Here is a 19,418-nt window from a genome sequence, read left to right as displayed (position 1 = left end):
CAAGTGCTGAAAGGGAGGACGCCGGGGCGGGGCAGGGGAGTCCGAGAGGGCTCAAGGGTGATTTGACTCCGCTTGCTTGTTGAAAGTTCTTAAGTCCAGGGACTTTTTAAAAAATTGCTACAAAGAGGAACGTGTATCTTTTCAGATCACTGTGGCTGAAAACGACAAGCACAGGGCCTCGCTGGACCTGCGTTTTTCAGAAAGTGCCCAAGTGTCCCTGGGCCTTTGCATCTCTCCAAGGAACCTCAGAGTCTCGTGCTAAGCGGACCAACTTTGCGGCTGCTGGGTCAGAAGGAGAGAGCCCTCCCTCGGTTTTCAAAGGTTTCGGCTTGGCCCTGCAAGGTGGGCCTCTCGGCAGAGCCCAGGGCCCCTGCGCCCGGGCGGTGACTCTGCGGGCAGCAGCAGCGGCGGGACCCTGACAGGCTGCCAGGCAGGCTCTGGCCAGCGGGGGCGAGGTCTGCGCCCACCACCCTGGGGGCTCTGCTTTAACTGAAAATGTATGTTTAATGGAAGCGTCGCCGGCTCCATGTGTGATCAGAATGCAGCCCCCTCAGATTTGTAACGGGGACAAGAAGTGCCGCATCGCACGTTTGTTTCCTGAGAGATGGAAGTTTCATATTTAATTCATACAAGGACCCTGTGGCCAGGAAAGAAAGATTCCTAAGAGCCAGGCTCACTTGGATATTTCCAACCCCCTACATCTTCAGTGCACAGGTTTCTATCCAAGTGGGTCCTGTGCTTCTAAATGCGGCGTTCAATGGAAGGAAAGAAATTAGAAAGACCTCACTGTCCCGAAATCACTTAAGCATTACTGTAAGCTTAAAAGCCAACTTCAAAATCAATGCCATTAAAAAAGGAATGTGCAGAAATACAATTAAGGTTAATATCCTTATGATATAAATAGCTCCTATAAATGGGTAAGAGAAATGTAAATGTCCCAACAGATTAATAGGAAAAGGACAGAAACAAGCAATTCCAAGAGGAGAAAATGCAAATTTTAATATGAAGAAAAATATAAAATATAACTACAACTATAATTACATGGTTGATCAAAAATGAATATTAAACATGATACAATTCTCCACCCATCCAACTAGAAGACGTTTTTCATGGAAATGTCCAAAGCACAGCTGGACCCTCGGTGAAACAGAAAACGTCGTATATTGTTAAGTGCAAGACAAACCAGGGCAGAACTTCTGTAAAACAATTTGGCGATAAGTGATAAGAGCCTTAAAATATTCATGCCTTTTCACCTGAAAATCTCACCAAAGAAAACTGTCATAATATGTAAACCTTTCTACCAAGATGTTCATGAAAGTGTTATTTACAATAACAAAAATTTTTAAATAACGTTTAAAATAATAAATGTGGCAAAATAAAGAACTAGCCAAGCAAATTGCTACATTTCTTAACTTTGGTGGACTATTAAGTAACCATTAACAACTCGATTTACAAGGGCGGTGGTAAAACATTTTAAACTTCTGTTATCATCCAAGGAAATATAAAATGAATTGAAGTTTTATCTCCTGATTGGTTACAACTGAAAAACACACCTACAGAGAAAAAGAAGTCTGGAAGAGAATATACTGATAGAGTCATTGCATTTGGGAACAATGGATAACTTCAATGTCTTTTTTGTTGTTTTGGATTTCCATAAAATCCCTCATGACCACGTATTGGTTTTAACATAAACATGGAAGGAAATATTCTTATGTTCTTCCACTTAAAAAAACTGGAACAGAGGGTGACAGCGGGAAGTTGGAGACTGACCCCTCCGTACTGGTCAGAAGCGGAAACCAAGGGGGTCCGCACCGCTCCAAGTCACAACGCTCATTAGAGAGGTGCCTCTGTAGGATTTGCCGTTCAGTGTTTGTTAATTGTATCAACTTCCATTAATTAATTAATTCTAGAGGGATATTATTTTCTAACCAGGAGCGTGTCCTGGGGAAAATCACCACTTCTCTCTTTCACCCAGCAAACACGCCGCAGGGCTCCAGCCACAAACACAAGACAAGAAGGGATGATGGTCGCTGGAACAAGTCTACCACACCCCACGCGTGCGGCATCCCCAGAGAAGAATTTTTAAAAGAAAAATGACTTCCCAGCTAAAAACCAAGTGGCTGCCACATAGTAGGGATGAATGTGTTCATTTGGTGAAAGGAAGACAGCCACTGTTGTCAGTAGGGCGGGCATGTCCCTGGTGGACGCGCTGCGACTTTCAGCATGGCCCGAAATACTGTGAAGTTATGCGGGGCACGAGTGAATCAGCGCCGTGGCTGGGCCCTCCGTGGCGTAGGTGAGGACTGACCTGGGCTGCGAAGAGCACATCCGTGATTGGGCTGCACCCCCTTCCTCCAGGGTGCCGGAAGCCTCTCCTTTGGGGTCCTTTTCTCTCCATTCTGCCCCATCCCCGAAAAGGCCATGTGGGTCCAGAGGCAGGAGCCCCAGACAGGAGGGCTGGGGTCCAGGGCCCCCATCCTTCACCACTGATGGTGCAGCTGATCCTGGACAAGCCCCTTAGCTTTCCTCTGCCTCAGTTTCCCCATCTGTAACACGACAGATTACAGATCGTCATGGGTGTACTCTTTAATTCTCCGCTTCTGGGGCTTTTTTAAAGCTTAACACAATGAGAATAATTCCACTAGATCCTGTCAACTCAACCTAAATCACTCGCTGGTATAAAGATAAATTAGAAATACTAATGCTTAGCGAATACATTACTCTGTACTTCTTTTACTTAGTGAAACATTTAATTAGTATTTACTAGAAAATTACTATCAATTACTAAAAATGACTACAAATTACTAGCAAAATGGATAAATTTTCTCTCTACCACTAAAATAAATTCAATTACTAACTTTAAGTAATTGTGGGTAATTTATTTCTTGGAGGGCAGAGAGCTATAGACAAAGTGGAAGGGGATGATTAAGATGCTCGGGGTGGCTGATTTACGAGGGAAACTTAAGTAGCTGTGTCTGGGCGGCCGAGCCGAGGGGGAGAGACGCGCACCGCAAGACGTCCACAAACAGCCCCGGGAACACGCAGATGGCTTCTGTGGCCGCGCACAGAGAGGGGGCGGCCCCAGAGCCGCGGAGCTCGGTTTCATCAGGGGTTTCCTGCTAAAACACACAGAGGTTTTCTTGATGGCGAAATCCGAGCCCCTGGTGCGGTCTCCCAAAGGAAGTCGGCAACACCGAGTTCTCACGCGGGACAAAGGGAAAGAGAAGGGGCTGCAGAAGGCTCCTGGAGGCTTTCGGAGGGGAAAGGGAAGATTTAGGTGCCAAGTTTCAAATGATTCATTCCCCCTCAGGTTTCACCAAGAGGAAAGCGTTCTGGCCCCAGGCCAGGTCACCACTGCTTCGGTATTTGGGGGTGGCAGAGACCCGCGGAGGCTGGGTACTCCCCCTCCGTGCAGGCAACTCCTGCCCAGGCCAGAGCCACCCCATCCCACGTTCACAGCCCGGAAGTAGCTCCCCGGAGAGCCTGGGCACCTGATCACAGTTAGAAAGCCATGACCACCCGCTACTGATGCAGAAAATAAGTCACAAAGGATGACTCAGATTCTCCCAGTCTGGGGAGGGGTGCGACAGGATGGTGGGTTTGGAGTGCAAAGACCTGGGCTGGATTCAAATCCTGTTGCTAGATCCCCAGCATGGTGTGCCTGACACGGAACCCTTAAGCCCTCTCTACGGAGGAAGGAATGCCATTCAGCAGTGAAAAGAGATGAGCCATCAAGCCATGACAAGACGTGGTGGGACCTTAACTGCGTGTTGCTTGAAGAAGGCAGCGGGGCAGGCCCCTCCCTGTAGGATTCCAGCCAAGTGACATTCTGGAAAAGGCAGTGCTATAGACTACAAAGATCGGTGGTGGTCCAGGGCTGGCCCTGGGGGGATGAATAAACGAGCAAGAACCCCATTGCGTGGTGTTAAATGACGCCCTCCGTCCACGGGACGTACCGCCCGAGGAGGGACCGCGAGGTCAACCACGTGGGATCGTCAGTTAATAAGAGGCATCGACGTGGCATCTGCCAAGTGTAACAAAGCCGGCACACCAAGCAAGATGTGAACCCAGGGGGGAAACCAGCGGTGGGAGAGAGAAGGTGAACCAGACCTCACTCTACCGTCCATAAACCTAAAAACCGAAAAGCTGCCTCCCATGGTGGCCGTGAGCCCGGAGGAGGAAGGGCCTTTCCACGACGAAGTCCCCAGCCCTCGGGAGGGGCAGGCAGAAGCCACAGGGATCGCGTCTGGACGCAAGCTTGGCATCGCCCTTGCTCCCTCTTCAAGTGTCTGGGCGATCGGGTGTGGGGCTGGCAGGCAGGACACAGGGACTGGGGCCCCAGGACAGACAGCCTCACACATTGTGAGCACAGGGCCAGGAGATGAGTGGGATGGTGGGTGGCGAAGCGGGAGGAGCCTCGGCCCTGCAGCCGGGGCCGCCGCCCACCAGGAGGCCCACCGCTGGTGAGTCCACGCTCCCCCCCGGGGCCATCTGGCCACCATCTCGAGGCATTCCTCACCTCTTCCTCCAGGGAGACCTCACACTGGGACGTGAGTGTATAGACAGCCTCTTCTAATGTCTCTGCCTCCTGTTCACACCGGAGTAGCCCCTCAATGACTGCGGTGTCGTGTGAGGGAAGGTGACGCTGCCGCCAGGCCATGGCAAAGGGGAGAGTCTTTGAAGCATTAAAACCACACCTGCTAAGAATCCCTGTCCCTTTCGCCATGTCAGCGGCGGAAGATGCTCAATGTTTGATTCTCAAGGGCCACATCCACATCGCTGAGGGGGACCCGGGGGCCAGGGAGAGCGCCTGCGGTCCTGGGGCCATCATGTCCCGCGGGTGGACACTGTGGGGCTGAACCCACGGTGCCCAGCACACGGGCCATAACACAAGGCAGCAGGGGACCCCTGGGGGCTTTGGGAGGGATGGAGGGCATCATTTAATAGTACGGAATGGGGCTTTGGTTCATTTATCTTAGATTCCTGCCCACACCAGAGATAGCAGAGCAAAAGAAAAGACCCACCTCCCGGCTATGTAGCCTGAGAGCCCCGTACAGACGCAGTGGGCACCGGCTCTGGCCACCGGGCGCTCTGGGGCTGAATCGAGTCCCCAAGGTGAGTGGAATTTTTCTAAGTCCGATGAAGACATCCTAAGGTTTTGTGCCGTGTCACGCAATAGCAGCTTAACTTTGGTGCTTCTGGAAAATGCTACCACCGTCTAGAAAAATCAGCCCGGACGAGCTCTGTGTAACTTGCAAAGGCATTTAAATTGGCTCTGAGTACAGCCTTAAAACAGGTTGACAGATACCCTCTGCCAACCGTTTAGTTTTGACTTAATACTGCAATTACATTCTGCAATGAAGAGGAAAATGCTTGAGTGCAGTCAATCTTTGGTTCTTAAGCTAACAATATTAGCTGTACAGAATTTGCCTAGAACAAGTTAATAAAGAAGAAGAAGAAAAAAAACCTGAATTAACCAGGTGGAGTTGCCCTCTGAGCAGGCTGGGCTTTGCTTTCGCGTGGACAGAGGGGAAGCCTGTGGACAGGTGTCTGTGCGGTTCTCTGTGGACGGAGAGGAGAGGCGCTGGGCTCCTGTCGCCTCCCCCCAGCACCTTGCACAGGTGCACCCCCAGGGTCAGTGGAGGGGGGCTGCTTCTCCACCTGTGCCGGGCAGGTGGCCGACTCGGGGCTGTGGCAGCTGCTACCTGCTTCCCCATCCAGAGCCGGCCACCAAGGTGCTGTCTGTGGGCTGACTCAGCCACCAGCCCGGGGCCATCTTGTAGCAGGCCTGGCACACCTGAGCCCCTCCCCTTGTGCAAACAGAACAAGGAATGGACTGAGCCACCTCGTGCCCTCTGGAGGTTGCCCCCTCCCTGCCCTGGGGATAGCAGGCCCTTTTCCAGGGCTGGTCCTCCTTTCTCCTCCAGTTCCACAAAGTGTCAAAGGCTCGACCTTTGCTAACTCCTCCCGGCACAGCGTGGTCAGAGAAAATACAGGACACCAGTTAAATGTGAATCACAAATAAAATACAAATAGCTTTGTTAGTGTAAGTGTGTCCCAGTACTTTTTTTTTTATAATTCACTGTGTCTTGGATATAGTTATACTTAAAAAAAAATGTCATTTATCTGAAACTCAGATTAGTTGGAAGTCCTACGCTGCTATTTGGTGAATACGGCCACCCCTCCCGGACCCCTCCGGGAGCTGACTTCTGCTTCTGGGCCCCACACTGTCACTCTGCAGGTGCCGCGCTGACTGTGGACCTTTTTGGACCTTCTTATTCATGGGGTTGACACTGTCCTTGATTGTTACTGAAATTGCTGCAGATTTTCTTCAGGTCTGGTGAATCCCAAGTAAAGAGGGGACACCAACACACACTTAGTCACAGTGCCCAGCCCCTCCCCCTTGCCTGGGCCTCGTGGACCCAGTGTGGGCACGCGCGTGGTGGTCTTCCGGGAGCTCCAGACAGACGCAAGTGTTAACACAAGTCCACGGTCCTCACCAACATCCTCTCTGGCCAGTTGTGTTTTAGAATTCTAAATGTTTCCGATTTTAGAAAAACAGTATGGTGGTTGTACCTTATGTTACATGATTATATTTATGTTGCATTATGCATACTGTATATATTAAACACCCCCAATGTATGGCATTAATACCTTATACTATGCCAGTCGTCCCCAGGACAGCATCAAGGAGCATGAGGAGCCGGACTCAGGAAGGCGGTGAATTCCCAGGGCCCCCAAAGAGGAGGCGATAGATTTCAGCTCACTGCCCAACTTCACCGGGAAATGGCAGGGCAAGCAATCAAGGTTCTGTGGCAGGAACTCTTCTACCCAGAACGCTTTGCATTCTGTGAGGTCCTCCAGAAACTCAGGTGGTTGGAGGGATGAGGACCTTCGTTCTGGGATCTCTGGGAATCCCAAGTTGAGAGGGGAAGACTGCTCCATGGACAGCCATCCCCCAAAAAGGGCCCTGCTTGTGAGGGTGACATGGGATTAGAGCTGCATCCAGGAAGGTCAAACCATTGTCCTCAATGGCCCTCATCCTGGTGTTGGAGGGATCAGCCCATGCAGCTCAGGGCCAAGCCAGCTAGAAGCTCTGGAAGGCGGTGACAAGGGCCAGCTCTCGGTCACCTTGACTGTCTCCACTCAACAAGTCCTTGGTGGCAGTGCGGGGACCCCAGCTCCATGCGTTCAGACTTGGTGTGTGGCATGCCGTCGACTGTGCTCAGATACGGTTATAAGTCCTCAGAGTTTACACAAGGAAGGAGCAAGGGTAGATTTCTCTATTTAATATGCTGCACCCTTTCCTTCAAATCCCTTCACACTCAGAGAGTTTGTCTAAATGGACTCTTAGATAAATAGAGCGACATAATTGCTTTGATGTACCACATATCTGAGTGTCGGGCTTAGGAGTACCTCCTCAGTACACTGAAAGGAAGTGTGTTCAAGAACTGATTGCTTGAAGTCAGTATCATTTATTCTTATTATAAAGAGACTATTCTCATCCTCACACAATTATTATCTGCAACCTCACGGTCCAATACAGCAGAGCCGTGAACCCCACATGGCTGTTTTTATTTTTAATTTTAATTCCCTAAAACTAAGTTGATGGTAAAATCCCATTCTCCCATCGCACTAGCCACATTTTAAGTGTTCCAGAACCGCATGTGGTTAGGGGCTACTGCAGCGGGCAGGGCATGCCTGCCACCCCCCTTCCGTGGCAGAAAGTTCTATCAGATGGTACTGATCTATGATACAAGAAATGGTCACTCTGCTCCGAGCAGGTGATTTCCTTCTTTTGTTTCCCACAGGTCACGCGGCACCCATGTCATTCTTGAGGTTGTTACTGAAGCTCGCGAAACCACTCGAGGCCAGGCGGGTAAGATTTTGCACACTAAAGTTAAGACCCGGTTAGGAGAGATTATCCTCACCGACCGATGGCCTTTGGTTAACTGTCCTCAGCCTGCAGCTGAAGCCCACACAGACCAAGAATGAAGCCACAGCATGAGAAAAAGAGTGGTGCCAGACTCTGACCTCACTCATTCAACAAGACAAAGACTGTCTACGCCGGGGTCAGCAAACTTCTTCTGTAAAGGGCCAGATAGTATATATCTGGGGCTTCATGGGCCATATTGTTTCTGCCACTAAGACTCAACTTAGCCGTCGTGGCGTGAAAGCAGCCATATGTAAACAAATGGGCATGGCTGTGTTCAATAACACTATTTACAAAAAACAGGTGGCTGACCGATTTGGCCCTCAGGCTACCGTTTGATGACTTCGGCTCTGTTCTCCTGAGCCGGCGCTCACCTGTTCTCTGTGCAGCGGACATACCAGTCCCCACAGGGCCCCTAGATGCGATTCCAGGCCCAAGCCTCTACACCCACCCCCACTCCCCTGCCACCTGCTAACTCCGACTTGTCCGCCTCCCAGGTTAAATATTGGTTTCCAGTTCAGGGGACACTTCCCACAGGAATCTCTTCCTAAAACCTGGACCATAGACCGTTTTTAAGTCGTGCCCATTTCGGGAAACATTGTAGGAATACGATACTTACTGGGAAAAAAATACGTATACCTATATCCTAAAACCAGATATAACTTTGCACTTCTAACATTTTGAAGTCTGTTTCCCAGACTTGTTTCTATTTGCCTATGAATCATCGAGCTCTATCTATACCTACTTTTTGCATAACTTGTAAAATAACACACAGAGGTTTGAAATCGGATTTTATATACATATATATAGCAAGACTTTTCTCATGCTATTATAAATTATCCAGAAGAATAACTTGAATACCAACCCAACGGTCTACCCTACTGCTGCCCCAGAACCCACCTGCCATGCCCCTTTTCGGGTCCCTTGTTAGGAATAACACTCGGAGAAGCATCTTCACACGTGGAGCTGTGAACTGGGTCGCCCAGCGTTTCCGGAGGGTAACAGATACCAAGAAATGCACCGTGTCCCGGGTGTGCAGAAGGCCTCCTGCGAGGCCCGCCAGCTTGCCTTCCAGAGGACTGGGTATCTGGTTCTCAGCAGCTGCTTCTGCCAGTGCCTGGCCCTCCTCACCTTTGTGAGCGTCCGATCCCCTCATTGGTTTAATCTTTGCTTGGCTGTTAGGTGAAAGTGGCCTCCCACTGATCGAGTTTGCTTTATCTCTGTCTCCCTGGGGAGGTCCGGAGTCTCTCCCAACGGTTCCTGGCCGGGGAGTGTTTCCTCCTCTGCTTCAAGCGCACGCTCCACGGTCGGGTCTGCGGCGGCTAGCGGCTCCGTGTGTATCTTGGGACGCTAGGTGCCCGCCCGGGGCTCTGGGAAGACTATTGTGTAGAAATGGGCCATTGGGGACCCCTGGTGATCCCGTCAGTGGCTTTGGGAGCTATCCCCCTGCAGACACTGGGCTGACAGTGAGGAGAAGGGGTAGGAGAGTGAGGCGCAGCGCGGCCCCCGGTGGGTGCCCAGCAGCAGCCCCTCAGACTGAAGCCGAAGTGCGAGAAATCTTGAGAGTAGGGCTTGGTAACTGGGGGTCCTGGGGCGATCCCACGGGTGGCCCAGTTTTAGAGGAGGAAAGGAAGCCACAGGAGTTGAAGCTGGGCCTTCTACATGCGTGGGTCTTCTTCTCCTTAAAACGCATGACGGAAGGCTCAGAGAGAGGAGATTCAGCTGCTTGGTGTCCGTTGGGGACACCCTGTCTGAGTCGCCATGGAAGTGGTGGACAGATTTTCCCGGAAGATGCAGCTGACAGAGAGGAGTCTGGCACTCTTAGACACCACAGACAAGCGTGTGAATCGGTACAGCTTCGGGGAAGCAATTTAGCCATGTCCACCAAGAGCCTAAAAATAACCCAATAACCCTGGGATGTCTGTACGATCTTTAAAACTCTGTCGGTAGCTCTGGTGTTCCCTGGGATTGAGAATCGCTGTCGGGGCGACGCTACCGCCGCTCAAAATGACACTTAGGAATTTTTCATAACAGGAATGGGTTTTAGTTTGCACATCAAATTTAGAAAGCAGAGCACAGAGTTACAGAAGTTTTAAATACACAGAAGGGAAACGGGAAGTGACATCAAACTGGGAACGCCAGGGGCGCCTGGGGGGCTCAGTGGGTTAAAGCCTCTGCCTTCGGCTCAGGTCATGATCCTAGGGTCCTGGGATCGAGCCCCGCATCGGGCTCTCTGCTCCGCGGGGAGCCTGCTTCCTCCTCTCTCTCTGTCTGCCTCTCTGCCTGCTTGTGATCTCTGTCTGTCAAATAAATAAATTAAAAAAAAAAATGGGAACGCCAACTGAGTCGCTCATGCCTTCATTCAACAAGTATTTCTGAGCACCAGCTGTGGTCTCAGCCCGCAGTTCTCAAACTTCTTGATCTCCAGATCCCTTTATACTCCCCCCAAATTGTTCAGAACCACAAAGAGCTTTTGTTTACATTGGTTGTATCTACTGATATTTACCATATCAAAACTAAAATTGATCATTTCAGAAATATTTATTCATTAATTCCTTTCTTGAAGAAATAATAAATCCACAACACGCCAATACGAAGAACACATCTAGAGAGGGATATTGTTTTACATTTTTGTCAATCTCTGTAAGTCCCGCTTAATGGAAGACAGCTGGGTTCTCCTGCTTGCCTCTGTACTCAGTGCGTTGTGCCATCACCCTCCGCGAGGACGTTGGAAAATTCCAGCATATAGTCACGACAGAATGAACATGAGCGAGGCCAACAACGACTTAGTTGTTCTGAAACGAGTTTTGGTCCACTGTTAAGGAAATAGTGTTAACCTCACGGACCCTGGGAGGGTCGTGGAAATCCCAGGAGACCCGAGATCACACTTTGAGGACCACTGATCTGAGCGTTTTTCTAAGTTTTAGCTGAAAAAAGAAAAAATCACAAAACAAAACAAAAGAAAGTTTCTGCTCTCGTTGTCTTATTTTCTGTTAGGAGAAGAAAGAAAGCAGCGCGTCAGCGGCAGGTGGGCAGTGCTGGGAAGAGTGGACTGAGGGTCAGGGAGGCCGCCAGCCACCAGGAGGATCTCCCTCTGCGTGGCAGCTTTGGGATCTTTCTGCTTTCCTCCATTGTTCACATTTTCTATAAGGAACAGTCTGACTTTACAGCTTTTAAAATCGTTTTCTAAATGCAGGCCCATTTCAAGGAGGCGTTCATCAGTGCGACATCTCGAAGCAGAAATGCAGCCCCGTGTGGTCCAGCAGCAGCGCGTCCATCAGATGCTCGCCAGCCACGCTCTGCGGTTTCCATCGTCCCTGGAGAAGGGTCTGGGGACACACACATGCTTGGAGCCAGTGCCCGCCCCCAGCCCACCATCTTTGGGAGAAAAGCATGCAGACAGAATTAAAATGCACATCGTTACTCTTGTTGATATTAATTTGTTCCTGGGCCTCACCTGAGGGATTTCTAGTCCCCTGGGCTCCAGCCCCCCGAACAGAGAAGGTAGCCTGACCTCAGACGGGGTCCGTTTTCCCCACGGACCCTTCGGCCCCATGTCCTGCAAGGACTTCTGCTCTCCTTCCAGGCCTGATCGCAGAGCTCTCTCCACGCCCTCCCAAGGCCGTGACACCCATGGAAACTAAGCCACGCCTGGTGGAAATGACACCACAACAGTTACTGTTTATGAATAAGAAGGTTCAACTTGTGAACGAGTCAAGGAGAATGATGCTTATTTGTCTTCCCACGTGCTTCAGCTCGGAAGAAGAGAGGATCTTAAGCTTGGAGGACTGGAACTACCATTGTACTTAGGGCCCGGGGCCTTGGGAGCTGTATTCATTTCTGCGACTCCTACGACCAAGTACCGTGAACTGGGGGGCTGACACGATGCAAATTCATTCTCTCACGGTCTGCAGGCCTGAAGTGCAAAATCAAGACGTTGGTGGGGCCATGTTCCCTCTGAAGCCTCAAGGGGAAGATCCTTCTGGTGTCTTCCAGCTTCTAGTGGCTCCTGGCACGCCCTGAATCTGAGCAGCATCCCTGGAAATTCTGCGTCTGTGGTCACATGGCCTCCTCCTCTGAGTGTTGTCTGTGTCTTCTCTTATAAGGACATCAGTCGCAGCAGGTCTCGCCGGTATGACCCCATCTTAGCTCAAGTACATCTGCAAAGATCCTTTTTCCAAATAAGGGCACATTCACAGGTACGAGAGTTAGAACTTTGGGAGGGACACAGTTCCACCCATAACAGGCCAAACCGAGGGAGGGGGAGACCAGAGGTGAGTGCAGTCATCGAGGCCAAGAGGACCAGCTTGCAGGTCAAGGCTGCAGCCAGGGCTTTAGACGCGCCAACCGGGAGGCCTCTGCAGAGCCCGACGTGAGCGTCGTCAGGGAGGCGAGCTACTGGTCAGAGTCAGGGTGGCAAGGGGTGGTTTGTGCCTGGAGCTAAAACAATGCAGACAGGACTCGTGCTCTGTCAGGAAGCTCAGTGTAAAGGGAAGGAGTAAAATCATGCGCCTGTTTGAGGGGGACCCAAGATTGAGGAAAGAATTTCATTTAGCAGTGGTTTCCTTTTGTTCGCCTGTGGGGAATGGGCGGCCGGGCTTGGCTCTACTTCCCTCCATATGAGTATAAGCTTCCCAGCCAGTCCCTGCAGTCGAGCGCTGGCCCATACTGAACCTTCTTCTTCTTCTTTTTTTTTTTTTTACATCTTTATTATTTTTTTTACTTTTCTTACATTTTTATTTTTTTTATTTACATCTTTGTTATTTACATAGTGACTGCATTGTAAGTGCCACAAAATTTAGATTTAAAAAGGTGAGAGGCTACGAGGTAATCATTGTGAGCCATTTGGTATCTATGTCTCGAGACTTTATGTATCTGTATGGACACAGATTGATACATATTTTAGATAAATGAGTCATACTTGGCACAATGTTTTCATAAGTTGCTTTTTCCATTTAACAGCACACTGAGAACGTTTCTTAGATCAAACACACACTAACAGCATGGATGTATACATACACACAGGCTCGCGCGTTATTTTAAATCACTGCACGTTTCCCACTCTGTGGCTGTATCATAATTTAATGAACCAATTCTCTACTCCTGGGCTTCAATTTTTGCCAGGCATCCTTTTTCTTCACAAATTAGTCTGATTAAGTTTTAAGATACATTGCCGGATCAAACCGTATCACAATTCCGGTCCTTTCTCGAGTACGCATGCCCTTTCCTAAAATTAAACGTATCTTCCCAAACACTACCAGCTTTGTCTGAAATTTGGGAAACCCTGCAGAGGCAGGAAGGTGTCACAGGAGAGCAGCCTCGGGACACCCTCACCCCTGTGTCGGGAGGGAAGCTGTGTGCACGGGGTGCAATCTTTTTAAACGATGCTTTCATTTGTCTGGATTCTTTCCCAAATAAAAAATTAACATGAGGGGGTTTCTTTTTTTTTTTTTTTTAATGAGGACTGATTCAATACATGGTGGTGTATTACGCAAAGTCCATTTTGCTGTCTAAGAGAAAAAGGAAGCAGAAAAGTACCTCTCCTAAGATACGACGTTGCAGAGCATGTGGGACTGGTCGGAAAACAGTAGTAAAGCGTAAAGCCAGCCCCTTCCTTGCCATGATGTCCCCGCATTAATTCATGAAACTGTTTGACAGACATTGACTGACTGGCAACACCTGCGAGGCGAGACTAGCCTGGCAGATGAGAGATCCTTCCTGGGACGCGGGGCACAGAGTGTGGGACATCTGGAGGTGAGGCTCGGACCTGCGCGCCAGGGAGGGGTCCCCGCGGGGACGCAGTGGTCAGGGCGCTGTGACGGGAGCAGAGACCGTAGGGAGTGTGGAGCCCCGGGTCAGAGAGGGCGGGCAGGAAGACAGCCAGCCACCAGAAGTCCCCCGGCTCACCAGGAGCCAGGGAAAGAGCTGTGGTAGAAGCCGCAGCCAGTCACGACTCTTGTTTGCACGGGTCCTTTTGGCAAAGACTTTCAAGGCTAATACCTCGGGGCTGACAGCAGTTTAGGGGTCCGGAAATTGCAGCTACCCTGGGCAGGACTCAAATTGGAAACCACGCCAGGATGGCTTGGAACACCCAGCCAAACGCTGAGGGTGGTTGCAATCCCGCTGTGCCCCACAGAGACGGTCTCACGAGCACCACGTGTCCGTGGACAATGTAGACATCGGCCTCTGTGTTGTCCAAGATAACGAAAGATCAGAAACCATCGAACTGACCAACCGCGGGGTGCTCTGCAGTGTGAGCAGGGAGGGCCCCTGTGTGTGCGCGTGGAAGGAGCACGAAGCAAGTTTAATTAAGGGGGTCTACTTGGGCGGGCGGGAGCACGTGCCCACGCGCGTGGAGATGCATCTGCACGGATTCGGCCAGAAAGTGTCTGAAAGGCAGCATCGAGCTGTTCACAGCCGTTTCCTCTGGGGAGCAAATGGGGCGATGGTCTTCACGCTGCTCCACAGGGGTCCGTGTTTTACAAGCGAGGACGTTTGACTTTCATTTAGTTAAAAACAATCACTTGAACAGGAAAGGACTGGGAACCTGCCTGCACTCCCCCATCAGGCCTAACAAGCATTCCCAGGGCAACAGTGAAGGCCCCGGGGTGGGTTAGTCACCGCCGGTTGGTGGCAGACAAGAGCTCATAACCCAGGACGTGATCACAGGGTCATTCTCTGGGACCAGCACATCGAGGTGCAGTTTTGACACTGGAAAGAGTAGGGTCTTCTAAGACTATGGGCTATGGCCCTTTTGTGATGTGAGATCTGAAATCCGGGCTAGAAGGTGCTCAAACACACCTAGACCCCTGCAGCAAGTACTGATTGTATGTACTGGGCTCTTCCCTCTCCAGCTGGGACCCCTGAGTCTGGGGAAGTCGAGCAACTTGTCCAAAGTCATCTGTAGAATGTCACGGGGCAGAGTAGCAGGTTCGCCTCTGGGCTGGAGTACAGGGAGGCACAGAGGGGGCCCACAGAGGGCAGAAGCCCTGAGACTCGGAAGGGAAGGTGGGAGCAATTACAGTCTGTCCACAGCCCCTTGTGCCTAAAGAACCCGAATCCATGGTGTGCAGAGGCTCTTCAAAACAACACGTGTTGTAATGCATTCACCCTTTTACGAAGTTCTAGAATCTTCTTCGGGTGCACACGTTATATCCTGAGCACGTGTATTGAATACTGGTATAATGCATTCAGTCATCATCACAATCCTGCTCCTGTAAGTGCGAGTCTTCTTCTCCTCCTCGGGAGCTCTGTGCTGCCGCTGTTCTGGGCCTCAGCCACTTCTGATGCCTTGATGCCAAAGGTCCAGGGCACACGTGTGCCAAAGGGGACACCTGTTCATCTCCAGGGATGGCCCTGGTCCAGGTCATGACCTGCTTCCCAACACCAGTGTCCAATCCTGGTTCCATGGCCATGAGTGCCCGATAGCTCTTCATTTAAGGAAATTTGGCCAAAATTTTAAAAAATTAAAAATGCGTAAAGCATCCTAGTGTCTTGCACAAAAATGGAATCCAGCGAGCTAGGATGGGGCTCTTGCCGCCTGCGACGTCTTAGATCCGTCGACGGTCCAGGGAAAAACGTGAGAGAGAGCAGGCCAGGCTCTTTGGATTCTGGGGACGTCTCTCCCCCTTGCCGGGGAGCGTCCAGGCTCCTGACCGGTCCCACCCCGCGTCCTAGCTCAAGAGGCTCACGCGCAGCCCCGACGCTGAGTTCTGGCTTCTGTTTGCAAACACTGCCTAGAACCCTGCTTCTCACCGCACAAGCTCTATGAGCCTGCAGACATTTTGGAGAATCACATCAATGCCGACATGATGTTTGTTTCCTCTTTGCTCAGTTTTCTTACTCCATCCACGATGTTCCCCAACACTTTAAATGATCCTTTATATGATCCGCGACGATCGCGGTTCTGACGACGACGTGGAGGTCGCCGCCGCTCTGGGGAAAGGTCAAGCTCTCCTCCCAGGCCGCCGGTGTAAACACGAAGCACATTCCCCTCTGCCACTCGGTGATTCAGGCCCCCAGCTGCCGCCAGACTTTCCAGGGCACCTCCAGCCCCGAGCCCTCGGCGGGAGCAGAGCCAGCCTGCAGGCCACATCACAGATGATAGGCCAACGGCAGGAACCGCTCCCCAACGTCGTGCACCAAAGAGGTCAGCCTCGCAGTGTCCTCAAGACTGTACTGTCCTCCCTGGGGTGGCTTCGGAGTTAACGACCACTCGCCTTCTCAGCAGATTTTACATGGAGATGTCTACCGCCACCGGACAGGACCCTTCTTTGAGGCTGTTACGTGTATTTTCAGAAGCCATTATGATCTCTAATTTAGACATAGCGCTCATCAAAGTGAATGTCTCAAGTTTTCAAGCGATTTGCTTTTCCCATAAAAATCATGCCCTTGTTACTGAAATTAAGTCCTTACGATGTATGTAAAAAATTTATTTCCGAATTGTGTCTACTTTTATGAGCAAAAATAATCAGGAAAAGCCACTGGCTACAGGAACTGCAAACAAAATGAACCTTTAAAAAGCTAATGACTTAAGGGTGGTTGTAGAGACATATAAAGTATGTTGGGGGCTTACACTATTTGTCATTAACACATAGTCTGAAAGCTTGGCTAATATAATGTGACACAAAATTAGTCAAACACAATTCATGCAATATTGTTTAATTTTACTCCTCATTTAACTTGGTTTTAAGCAAAATCATTATGTCACATGATAACGTTCCCTTGAACAAGAAATATTTCATAATGGTCGCTGCCTTTAGAAATGACTTATTAGGGGCTCCATGCTGAACACATTCTTAACTATGAAAACGATAAAGCTAATAGCTTAATCATATTTTGACACCATCTACATACTTTATGCATTATTTACAAGAAAGATATAAAAATGAAACCACTGAATATCTCGCACAATACTTCACAGTCATAGTTAACTGGTTAAAAATATAACACATTTATCTTCCGGGGGCTTTATATTTGCATATAGATATTTGCATACCATGTTGCAATGTGCTGTTAATGTAAAATTTAACCTTTGTTCTTTCTCTCTGATGTGCAAGGTATACTCATTAAGTTAAAAATAATGGCAAAAATAAGTCTTCTGGTGATATACATTTCATAAATTATTCCCCAGGGCAGTGAGGAAAGGTAAAATGTGGGTGGGAAAATGTTTAATTGAATTAATTCCTCATTTTCTGTATTTTTATTTTACAACTCAGAGATAGAGCAATTTGACTACTATATGTCAACCCTATGAATTGCAAAGGACCTCCTCTCAATTATTCAAGGTGTCAACCCTCTTAATCCTATATTAAAACAATTCCGCATTCCAGGACTGAGATGAATGCGTAGCACCATTTTGCACACCTGTTAAGCGGATGGCCTTTTATTCAACAGAAGGAATGCACAACCAATATGCATAAAACGTATGGCAAGGTCATTAGACATTGGGGCAAAACTGAGCAACTCTGGGGCTTGCATAAGGTCATAACACACAACGTCAGTTTCTTATTAAGCCCCATACACATACGAGCTTTTGCAGAAATGAGAAAAATACTTAGAAATCTCCTAAGATACTGTTACTTGAATATCTAAATTCCGGTTTCTCTTTCCTTCTTGATACATCCCAAGTCGAAAATGCCTCGTTGGATGAGACTCAACATTTTAAGTCATACAGAGGCCAGGCACAGCCCCGGTACTGCTCGTGGAAGAGAAGGAAGAGAAGAGACAGCAGGACCATCCATGTAAAGCCGCTGTCGCAGTCCTGGGATGAGGAGCTGCAGGGCGGATGGCCTCTGCCCGGATGGGTCCAGCTCGGGGAGGCGGTGGTGTACCGTGATGCACAGCGGCCTGTGAGGAGGGCTCACACAGACTCGAGTCACAGGGGCAGTAGAGGCCACGAGGCCACGCAGTCCCACGGTGAGCAGGCAGAGCTGGCAGGACAGGTGGGCTGCAAGGATGCGGACCTCAGAAGAGACACGGGAACACAGCATGAAAGCAGCTCCAGCCAGAGATCTGCGAGGGGCCGAGCTAGCTGTCCCAGGAGCCCAGAACCCCGAGACAGGATTGCTCCCCACACTTCTTTATTCCCACCGAACCCCAGAGCTGGCAACTCAGAGACAGGACACGCCTATGAAATCCGGCAACTGGCAAGGCAGGGACAGACCTGGGGTCACACAGCCCTCAGTGGCCAGTGGAGCCGGGACCAAGGGCCCTTGACCCCCAGGTTGATGCCTCGTTCCACCGTGAACTGTAGAGATGGCCCTGGGGTTCCCCTAGATTTCCAGGGAGCCCAGGAGCGGTGGCTTCGTTCTGCTGCTTCTCTCCAGGGCAAGCCAGAAAGCTCGGCACTTCCTAAGACAACCCCCCACCCCTGACTTCCATGTTGATCCAGTTGATCCACCTCCACGGACTGCCTCTTTAGGGGAAGGGCCCCGTCTCCATGGCGGGTCTCCTGGGTACAGTCAAAACTCTGTCTGCTGCTGCTGGGACGCTGGCGACTGTCTTGGCATCATTACCCCCATGAGCGCTGGCCATGTTCATCTAGTTGGGCTCACCCACCGGCCCTCCGCCCCACTCCCGGGGTGCATGGCCTCCCCTCTGCTCCCCCGCTCCCCACGGGGCCTCTCTCTGCTCCTTTGATGAACACGCTATTTATAAGTCGGCGTGACGCATACCTCAGCTGTGGGGACATACTTGTTTAAGCATATTTAGTCCAATCTTGTGGAGACTTGTGCTTCCTCCTTTTGGAGCCACTGAAAAGATAAATGCGCCGTGATTAGACCTCATTTTCTGTGCAAAAAGGAAAGAATGACCCTGAAATGCTAAGTGCTTTTTGAACAAGCGGCAGCCGCGTTGGCTCCTTAACGAAAACGCCCAGGCCCCCTCGAAACGGAGGCAGATCCATCCTGCGGAAACACGGTATTGAACTTTTACTTATTTGCAGTGTTTTCTGGACTCCTATGTGTACGTGATTGTTCTTGTAAAGGTTCTTACCGAGGTAAATAAAATCGTAGAGGCTTGGAAACACACTATTATGACCGCGCGGCGCTAAGGTGTACAGAACGGGGAATAACTCTCCGAGGAATAAATTACACGTGATGAGGGCTAAAAGGATCCAGCTCCTGTTTGAGGGAGTCTGCGGGCGGACACGGAGACCGGGCCGTTTCAGCGCGCCTTTCAAGACAATGCACGCGCACCAAAAACATCATTCTTCGCAGAGCGCCCCAGAGGCCGCCGCTGTCACGTGGCCGCCGTGGTTATTCCATTCCCTCCAATTCAACACAGATCTTCTTTATTAATTTTAATTTGTCATCAATAACCTGACAGGCACTCTTTCGGCAAGAAATACTGCATTAACTGTTTCACTCACTGTGGCAGCTATTAAAACGGGGATGGTGATTAGCAGGAATGAGGTCAAACTGAATAATGTGGGTATAAGTCGCTACCAGCGAAATGTATAACACGAGAGGATTTATGATGTTCA

This window comes from Martes martes, assembly GCF_963455335.1.
Source record: "Martes martes genome assembly, chromosome: 14".
In the NCBI taxonomy this organism is placed as follows: domain Eukaryota; kingdom Metazoa; phylum Chordata; class Mammalia; order Carnivora; family Mustelidae; genus Martes; species Martes martes.
Note: the sequence above shows the minus strand (reverse complement) of the source record.